This window comes from Eschrichtius robustus, chromosome 4 (assembly GCF_028021215.1).
Source record: "Eschrichtius robustus isolate mEscRob2 chromosome 4, mEscRob2.pri, whole genome shotgun sequence".
In the NCBI taxonomy this organism is placed as follows: Eukaryota; Metazoa; Chordata; class Mammalia; order Artiodactyla; family Eschrichtiidae; genus Eschrichtius; species Eschrichtius robustus.
The window spans coordinates 19,616,168-19,626,256 of NC_090827.1; positions in this window are offsets into that span (position 1 = coordinate 19,616,168).

Sequence of the window (10,089 nt, forward strand, 5' to 3'; positions counted from 1 at the left end):
AAATTTTTGATAGAATTCACCTGTGGAGCCGTATGGTGTAAGTTTAGATTGTTTATTTGAGGTTTTTCTTGTTTCTTGAGGTAGGATTGTATTGCTATGAACTTCCCTCTTAGAACTGCTTTGCAGCGTCCCATAGGTTTTGGGTCATTGTGTTTTCGTTGTCCTTTGTCTCTAGGTATTTTTTGATTTCCTCTTTGATTTTTCAGTGATCTCTTGGTTATTCAGTAACGTATTGTTTAGCCTCCATGTGTTTGTGTTTTTTTACTCTTTTTCCCTGGTAATTTATTTCTAATCTCCTAGCATTGTGGTCAGAAAAGATACGTGATATGATTTCAGTTTTCTTAAATTTACTGAGGCTTGATTTGTGACCCAAGGTGTGATCAGTCTTGGAGAATGTTCTGTGTGCACTTGAGAGGAAAGTGTAATCTGCTGTTTCTGGATGGAATGTCCTGTAAATATCAATTAAATCTATCTGGTCTGTTGTGTCATTTAAAGCTTTTGTTTCCTTATTAATTTTCTGTTGGATGATCTGTCCATTGGTGTAAATGAGGTGTTAAAGTCCCCCACTATCATTGTGTTACTGTCAATTTCCTCTTTTATAGCTGTTAATATTTTCCTCATGTATTGAGGTGCTCTTATGTTGGGTGCATATATGTTTATAATTGTCATATCTTCTGCTTGGATTGATCCCTTGATCATTATGAGGTGTCCTTCCTTGCCTCTTGTAACATTCTTTATTTTAAAGTCTATTTTATCTAATATAAGTATTGCTACTCCAGCTTTCTTTTGATTTCCATTTGCATGGAATATCTTTTTCCATCCCCTCACTTTCAGTCTGTATGTGTCCCTAGGTCTGAAGTGTGTCTCTTGTAGACAGCATATATACACGTCTTGTTTTTGTATCCATTCAAAGAGCCTGTGTCTTTTGGTTGGAGCATTTAATCCATTCACATTTAAGGTAATTATCGATATGTATGTTCCTATTACCATTTTGTTAATTGTTTTGGGTTTGTTTTTGTAGGTCCCTTTCTTCTTTTGTGTTTCCCACTTAGAGAAGTTTCTTTAGCATTTGCTTTAGAGCTGGCTTGGTGGTGCTGAATTCTCTTAGCTTTTGCTTGTCTATAAAACTTTTGATTTCTCCGTCAAATCTGAATGAGATCCTTGCTAGCTAGAGTAATCTTGGTTGTAGTTTCTTCCCTTTCATCACTTTAAATATATCATGCCTCTCCCTTTTGGCTTGTAGAGTTTCTGCTGAGAAATCAGCTGTTAACCTTATGGGAGTTCCCTTGTATAGTGCCATTTTTCCCTTGCTGCTTTTAATAATTTTTCTTTGTCTTAAATTTTTGTCAATTTGATTACTATGTGTCTGCATGTTTCTCGTTGGGTTTATCCTGCCTGGCACTCTCTGAGCTTCCTGGACTTGGGTGGCTATTTTCTTTCCCATGTTAGGGAAGTTTTCAACTATAATCTCTTCAAATATTTTCTCAGGTCCTTTCTTTATCTCTTCTCCTTCTGAGACCTCTATAATGTGAATGTTGGTGCTTTTAATGTTGTCCCAGAGGTTTCTTAGACTGTCTTCATTTATTTTCATTCTTTTTTCTTTATTCTTTTCCATGGCAGTGAATTCCACCATTCTGTCTTCCAGGTCACTTATCCGTTCTTCTGACTCAGTTATTCTGCTATTGATTCCTTCTAGTGTATTCTTCATTTCAGTTTTTGTATTGTTCATCTCTGTTTGTTCATTAATTCTTCTAGATCTTTGTTAAACATTTCTTGCATCTTCTCGATCTTTGCCTCCATTCTTTTTCCGAGGTCCTGGATCATCTTCACTGTCATTATTCCGAATTCTTTTTCTGGAAGGTTGTCTATCTGCAGTTCATTTAGTTGTTTTTCTGGGGTTTTATCTTGTTCATCATCTGGTACACAGTCCTCTGCTTTTTCATTTTGTCTATCTTTCTGTGAATGTGGTTTTCGTTCCACAGGCTGCAGGATTGTAGTTCTTTTTGCTTATGCTGTCTGCCCTCTGGTGGATGAGGCTGTCTAAGTGGCTTTTGCAAGCTTCCTGATGGGAGGGACTGGTGGTGGGTATAGCTGAGTGTTCCTCTGTTGAGCAGAGCTGAGTAAAACTTTGACCTGCTTGTCTGCTGATGGGTGGGTTGGGTTTCCTCCCTGTTGGTTGTTGGCCTGAGGCGACCCAACACTGGAGCCTACCCGGCTCTTTGGTGGGGCTAATTGCAGACTCTGGGAGGGCTCACGCCAAGGATTACTTCCCAGAACTCCTGCTGCCAGTGTCCTTTTTCCCACGGTGAGCCACAGCCACCCCCCACCTCTGCCTGAGACCCTCCAACACTAGCAGTTAGGTCTGGTTCAGTCTTCTGTGGAGTCACTGCTCCTTCCCCCTAGGTCCTGATGCACACACTACTTTGTGTGTGCCCTCCAAGAGTGGAGTCTCTGCTTCCCCCAGTCCTGTCGAAGTCCTGCAATCACATCCCACTAGCCTTTGAAGTCTGATTCTCTCGGAATTCCTCATCCTGTTGCCGGACCCCCAGGTTGGAAGCCTGACATGGGGCTCAGAACCTTCACTGCTGTGGGTGGACTTCTGTGGTATAATTGTTCTCCAGTTGTGAGTCACCCACCCAGCGGTTATGGGATTTGATTTTATTGTGATTTAGTCCCTTGTACCATCTCATTGCTATTTCTCCTTTGTCTTTGGATGTGGGGTATCTTTTTTGGTGAGTTCCAGTGTCTTCCTGTCAATGATTGTTCAGCCTTTAGCTGTGATTCTGGTGTTCTCACAAGATGGAGTGAGTGCACGTCCTTCTACTCTGCCATCTTGAACCAATCTCAACATAATATTTAAGTTAAACATAATATTAAAGGTTATATGTAAGGCAACACATGAATACTTGACATATAAGCTGTAGGAATATCTGTTTAGAGGTCAGAGGAGGAGAAATCTCCTGCTGCCATGTCTTGTGATGTCCATGTTCTCATTGCTGTGCAGCTGTTGTTACAATAAAGGTGCTGTGATGTCTCTTACAGAAATATTTTAGTAGCTCATTTGTTTTTTCACATTTTTGTTTCTCTCATCAAAGGCTGTTGATAGTAATAATAGCAGCAATTATTTATCAATAGCTTACTATGTGCAGGCAGTGTTCCATGGCAGTGAGTGTTTGATGGCATTTTATGTTTGGCAGGCTTACCTGTGGGAGGAAGAGTAGGCTAGGTGGTGGGCCTCCAGTTCAAATTTTAGTGTGGGGTTTGGGAAGTCTAAAGTAACCCTAAGAAGTGTATTAGTTAGAAATGTATTCAAGAGCAAATAACTGAAAACTTGACTCTGAGGGGACTAAACACTTAAGAATTATTTTCTTACCAAATAATCATAATTTAGAAGTAGGGATTTTTCTGCATGTGTTCAGCAGCATGGTGACATGAAAGCCAGTTTTTTTTTTTTTCGCTGCATTGGGTCTTTGTTGCTTCACGCAGGCTTTCTCTAGTTGCGGCGAGTGGGGGCTACTCTTCGTTGCAGTGCGTGGGCTTCTCATTGCGGTGGCTTCTCTTGTTGCGGAGCACAGGCTCTAGCCACACAGGCTTCAGTAGTTGCAGCATGTGGGACCTTCCCGGACCAGGGATCGAACCCATGTCCCCTGCATTGGCAGGCGGATTCTTAACCACTGTTCCACCAGGGAAGTCCCTGAAGGCCAGTGGTTTTGAAATTACTTTAGTTCTTTTACGATTGTTATCACTGGTCCCAAGATGGCTGCCCCAGCTCCAGGTTTTACAACTATGTTTAAGGAAAGCAAAACAGGGAAGGAGAAAAAAGGGGGAAGGAGAAAAAAGGGATAGTGCAAACATATTTGTTTCCTTCATCAAAAAATGGGCAGCTTCATCCCAGAAGTCTCCATCAGAATATTGTTACATCCCTATTGGCAAGAAGTATGTATATGGCCACTCCTAGATGCACGAAAGGCTGGAAAAGCAATATATACCTTTCCTAAGCCCTGTGGTAGAGGCAGCAAGATGGAAGTGGTTTGAGAATTATGTACTGGTTTAGGCAGTGTATATTATTTGTCATAGGACAAAGAACTGCTGGGAGTGGGAATATGTGTTTTACATGAACTCTCATTTAATTATCACAACAGTGCTGTAGATAGGTGCTTTTATTATCCCCATTTTACAGATAAGAAAATGGAGATTAGTTTCTACCTCTCTTGTGTGCTGTAGCCATCTCCTGTCTTTTCTGTGGTAATTTAATCTATTATTTCTCTTTAAAATTTTTTTAAATCATTTCTTCTCTACTGTCCACTGACTGTTCATTTATCCCCCCAAAAGAATTTCCTTTCAACCCTGTTGCTACTACTGTTTTGTCCAATATGTTAAAGTTTTCCACACTTGCCTTTTTTTCATTACAACTCAACCCTTAAACTTCTTTGCTTATGCAATTTGCTTCTCCCACTCTCCTTCTGTTTACTAGAACTGCCACTTCCAGAGGTAAAAGGCAGATCTTTCTCAATTCTCTGGCCTTCATTACAGGTTGTCTCCTCATTGTCTTCCTGTCTCCTCTGCCTGCTCCTTCTCTCTCTTCACAGAACTTCTTTTACTTCAAAGATGAGGACATGTTCCAACACCAGTCCTCTGATATCAGAAATCATTTTTATATTCATCCTTTTTACTATTACCTCATGTCCCATGCCATCTTGGATCTGAAGTCTTATGTCTACTTACTGGACATCGTTTGAATGCCTCCTGTCACTTCAAAAAGCCATGTTTCTAAGATATGGCCCATTTCTTTTCTTTATAAAACCCCCTTTTTTTGGCACTCTATGTGGATTATTCTTCTTCACCTGTCCCCTGATTTCCAGACCTATGGTCATCTTTGGCTTTTCTTTCTTACAATAGGCACCAATCTCAGTGATCCTTCCTTTATGGAGTTTCTCACATCCGTCACGTGTGATCTGTCTCTCATCTATCTCACTCATGTCCTATGGAAATTCTTTCCTAGCTGGTCTCCTTACCCAGCCTCAATCTATTCTACTTATTACTGTTCTATTAATTTTCCAGATTGGTACATTTGCTAAACCTTCAATGGCTCTTTTCTGTAGGAAAAAAATCCGAAGCCTGACATTGAAGGTCTCTCCACAGTCTGTCATTTCTCTTCCTATTCAGTCATTTCTCCTAGTTCTCAGTCAGTTGACTGACTTATGGTTCCTTAAATAGCAGCACAAACACTTCTCCCTGTGGCTGTTAGCTGATACTTTCTCCCTGATTGAAATGATCTTTCAGTTTCTCCTTCTGATTTATTCTCTTGATGTCCTATACTCTCTCCCAGGACAATATTATCTTTCCCCAGGGATTCAGCCAACACCTCGTGCTTGTCTAAATGTTGATCATTGTAGACACCAGAATCTACTAAAGGTAGTTTACACAGAAGGGATTTCTTTTTTTTTTTTTTAAAGGTACATTTATTCTCCAGTGTTTTTCTTTCTTTTTTTAAAAAAATTAATTAATTAATTTATTTATTTATGGCTGTGTTGGGTCTTCATTTCTGTGTGAGGGCTTTCTCTAGCTGTGGCAAGTGGGGGCCACTCTTCATCGCGGTGCACGGGCCTCTCACTATCGCGGCCTCTCTTGTTCCGGAGCACAGGCGCCAGACGCGCAGGCTCAGTAATTGTGGCTCACGGGCCCAGTTGCTCCGTGGCATGTGGGATCTTCCCACACCAGGGCTCGAAACCGTGTCCCCTGCATTGGCAGGCAGATTCTTAACCACTGCGCCACCAGGGAAGCCCAGAAGGGATTTCTTGAGGGAGGTATTTCTTTGCATAAGCAAAGGGATTTCCATCAGACTGGTGTGAGGTGGTAACCTCACTGTAGTTTTGACACTTAAATCACAATTTTGCATCTTGTAATTTTTTTCGGGTGGGGGCCATGGGAGAATTCAATGCTAGAAAAGGTGGACTTATACTACAGGGAATTATCAACATGGGAATCAACCCCAAATCTATATATTTAGCTCAGAACTTAATTCGTAGCTGCAGACTTTGTATAAACAGCTCCATATGAAAATCTTAGAAGCACTTCAAACTTGTCAAGTCCAATGCCAATCTTAACCATCTTCACTACAAATACTTGGTGCTGTTCTTAGACCCCAAGTTGGTGAAGGGGCCTACTGTCCACACCCAGTTGCCAAGACAGACACATTGGAATAAGCCTCAATTCTGTCTCCTTCTACCTTGCATCCTGCACTCCATCAGTCTTTGTGCCAAGTCACCTATACTTCCTAAGAATGTCTCATTTATCTGATGCACTCCTTCCCCTTTGACACTGCTCTAAAACAGGCTCCATTCCCTCTTGCCTGTACATAGCTAAAGCCTTCTCACTCTGTTCCTCTCGTCACTTCTAATGTCCCCTCCCCAGGGTTGCAAGAATGAATTTCTAATGTTTTAATATGATCATATCACCAATCTGCTCAGAAAATTTCAACAGAGGTCCCATTGCCCAGAGGATAAAATCTAAAGCTCTTGCAAGGAATTCAGAATTCACTGTTACCTGACCCTAGACATTTCCCACTGTGAAGTCTGCAGGTCAGCAGTACTAAATGCTTACATTACCTAAACATATTCTGCTCTTTCATGCTGAGCCCTCTGTCTGGGAAGCCCAATTTTCCTTCTGTCAAACTCCTCTTCATCCTTTCAATTTAGGTATAAATATTTGCTTCTAGGTAACAATCAACATAATCACAGGATGCAAATCTCAGGTTAAACAAAGACAATTTCTCCTTTAGGTATTAGTTTTGGATGTACTTGTTATCCTCTCCCCTTCCTTCTTCACTCCCTTCTTTTTCTTCAGAACTATTGGAGAGATGGAGAACAAATGGCTCAGAGAGACTTAAATCTCTCTCACACTCAAAAGTCAACCAGCATATTCTTCAAAGATCTATTTTTCAATGTCCTTGAAGGAAGGGAAGGTAGCAAATATAAAATAAATGGTCATTGACAGCTCTAAATCTTTTCTGCTATTCATTATAGTTTGAAGACTTTGGAAAGATAAAACCAAATGCCTTAGAATTTCCTTCCATTAATGCAGGAGTGTACTTCACTCCAGCTTTTCTTTCACTTCTAATTTTCTGATGCTTGAATTCAGGTGCAAAATGAAATAGAGATGAAAAAGACTATAGAAAAGTTCAGTGAAACCAAGAGCTGGTTCTTTGAGAAGATAAGCAAAATTGACAAACCTTTAGCTAGACTTAACAAGAAAGTAAGAGAGGGCTCAAATAAATAAAATAAGAAATGAAAGAGGAGACATTGTAACTGATACCACAGAAATACAAAGGATCATAAGAGACTGCTAGGAACAAATGTATGCCAACCAACTGGACAAACTAGAAAGAAATTTTGGGAAACATACTACCTTCCAGGACTAAATCAGGAAGAAATAGAAAATCTGAACAGACTACTTACTAGTAAGGAGATTGAATCAATAATCACAAACCTCCCTACAAACAAAAGTCCAGGACCAGACAACTTCACTGATGAATTCTACCAAACATTCAAAAAAGAATTAATACCAATCCTTCTCAAATTCTCCCAAAAAATAGAAGAGGAGGTAACACTTCCTGATACCAAAATCAGACAAGGATACCACAAGAAAATAAAATTACAGGCCAAGATCCCTGATAAACATAGATGTAAAAATCCTCAACAAAGTATTAGTAAACTGAATTCAACAATATATAAAAGGGATCATACACCACAATCAAGTAAAATTTATTCCAGGGATGCAAGGATGGTTCAATATCCTGAAATCAATCAATGTCATATACCACATTAACAAAATGAAAGCTAAAAATCATATAATCATCTCAACAGATGCAGAAAAAGCATTTGACAAAATTCAACATCTGCTTATGATAAAAGCTCTCAACAGACTGGTTACAGAGGGAATATACCTCAATAAAGGCCATATATGAGAAGCCCAGCTGACATCATACTCAATAGTGAAAATCTGAAAGCATTTCCTCTAAGATCAGAAACATGACATGGATGCCCACTCTCGCCACTTTTATTCAGCATGGTATTGGAAGGCCTAGCCAGAGCAATTAGGCAAGAAAAAGAAATAAAAGGCATCCAAATTATAAAAGAAGGAAAACTGTCACTATTTGCAAATGAGATGATAGTGTATAGAGAAAACCCTAAAGACTCCACCAAAAAAACCTGTTAGAAATAATAAATAAATTCAGTAAATTTGCAGGATATAAAATCAATATACAGAAATCTGTTACATTTCTATACACTAATAATGAGCGACAAGAAAGAGAAAGAAAAGAATCCCATTTACCTGAAACCAAAAAATACCTAGAAGAAAATATAGGCAGTAAGCTCCTTGACATTGAACTTGGTGATAATTTTTTGTATTTGACACCAAAAGCAAAAGCAACAAAAGCAAAAATAAACAAGTGGGACTACATCAAACTAAAAAGCTCTGCACAGGAAAAAAACTATCAATAAAATGAAAAAGCCACCTACCAAATGGAACAAAATATTTGCAAATAATCTATCTGGTATGGTGTTAATATCCAAGATATATAAAAACTCATATAACTCAACAGCAAAAAACCAAACAATTGGATTAAAAATGGGCAGAGGACCTGAAAGACAGTTTTCCAAAGAAGAGATCCAAATGCCCAACAGACACATGAAAGGATGCTCCATATCATTAGTCATCAGGGAAATGCAAATCAAAACCACAGTAAGATACCACCTCACTTGTTAGAATGGGTATTATCAAAAAGACAAGAAATAACAAGTGTTGGCAGGGGTATGGAGAAAAGGGAATATCTGTACAGTGTTGGTGGGAATGTAGAAATTGATGCAGCCACTATGGAAAATAATATGGAGGTTCCTCAAGAAATTGAAAATAGAACTAGCATATGATCCAGCAATTCTACTTCTAGGTATATACCTGAAGAAAAGAAAAAACTAACTGGAAAAGATATATCCATCCCCATGTTCACTGCAGCACTATTTACAATAGCCAAGATATGGAAACAAACTAAATGTCCAGATGAATGGATAAAGAAGAAGTAAGTGGTCTATATATACAATGGAATTTTATTCAGCCATAAAAGAGATGAATACTTGCCACTTGTGACAATATGGATGGACCTCGAGGGCATTATGTTAGGTGAAATAAGTCAGACGTAGAAAGACAAATACCGTATGATCTCACTTATATGTGGAATAGAAAGACAAATACCATATGATCTCACTTATATGTGGAATCTGAAAAAAAAAAAACACATAGATACAGAGAACAGAATATTTGCCAAAGGTGGAGGTGCCGGGGGTGGGCAAAATAGGTGAAGGGAGTCAAAAGGTACAAACTCTCAGTTATTAAAAAAATCCTGAGGATGTAATGTACAGCATGGAGAATATATTAGTTAATAATATTGTATTGCATATTTGAAAGTTGCTAGGAGACTAAATCGTAAAGGTACTCATCACAAGAAAAAAAAATCAGTGTCAAAAGAAATACTTAGTCTTCATGTTATTTCCCAGTCTCTCTCTCAGCCATGCTGAAACGTGGAATTACCTAGGAGATATTCAGTATTTAAATTTAGAATGAACTAAAATTCTTCTTGCTTCAAAGCTGTAGTTATGACCCTTTAAGGCAATTAGTCATCTCCCAAATCACTATAAATTATTGGTTTATGGTGAGTAGTAGTCTTTTTTTTTTTTTTAATTTTTGGCTGCGTTGGGTCTTCGTTGCTGCACGCGGGCTTTCTCTAGTTGTGGCGAGCGGGGGCTACTCTTCGTTGTGGTGTGCGAGCTTCTCATTGCGGTGGCTTCTCTTGTTGTGGAGCATGGGCTCTAGGCGCGCAGGCTTCACTAGTTGTGGCACGCCCTAGAGCACGTGGGCTTCAGTAGTTGTGGCTCGCGGGCTCTAGAGTGCAGGCTCAGTAGTTGTGGCACACGGGCTTAGTTGCTCTGTGGCATGTGGGATCTTCCCAGACCAGGGATCGAACCTGTGTCCCCTGCATTGGCAGGTGGATTCTTAACCACAGCACCACCAGGGAAGTCCTGAGTGGTAGTC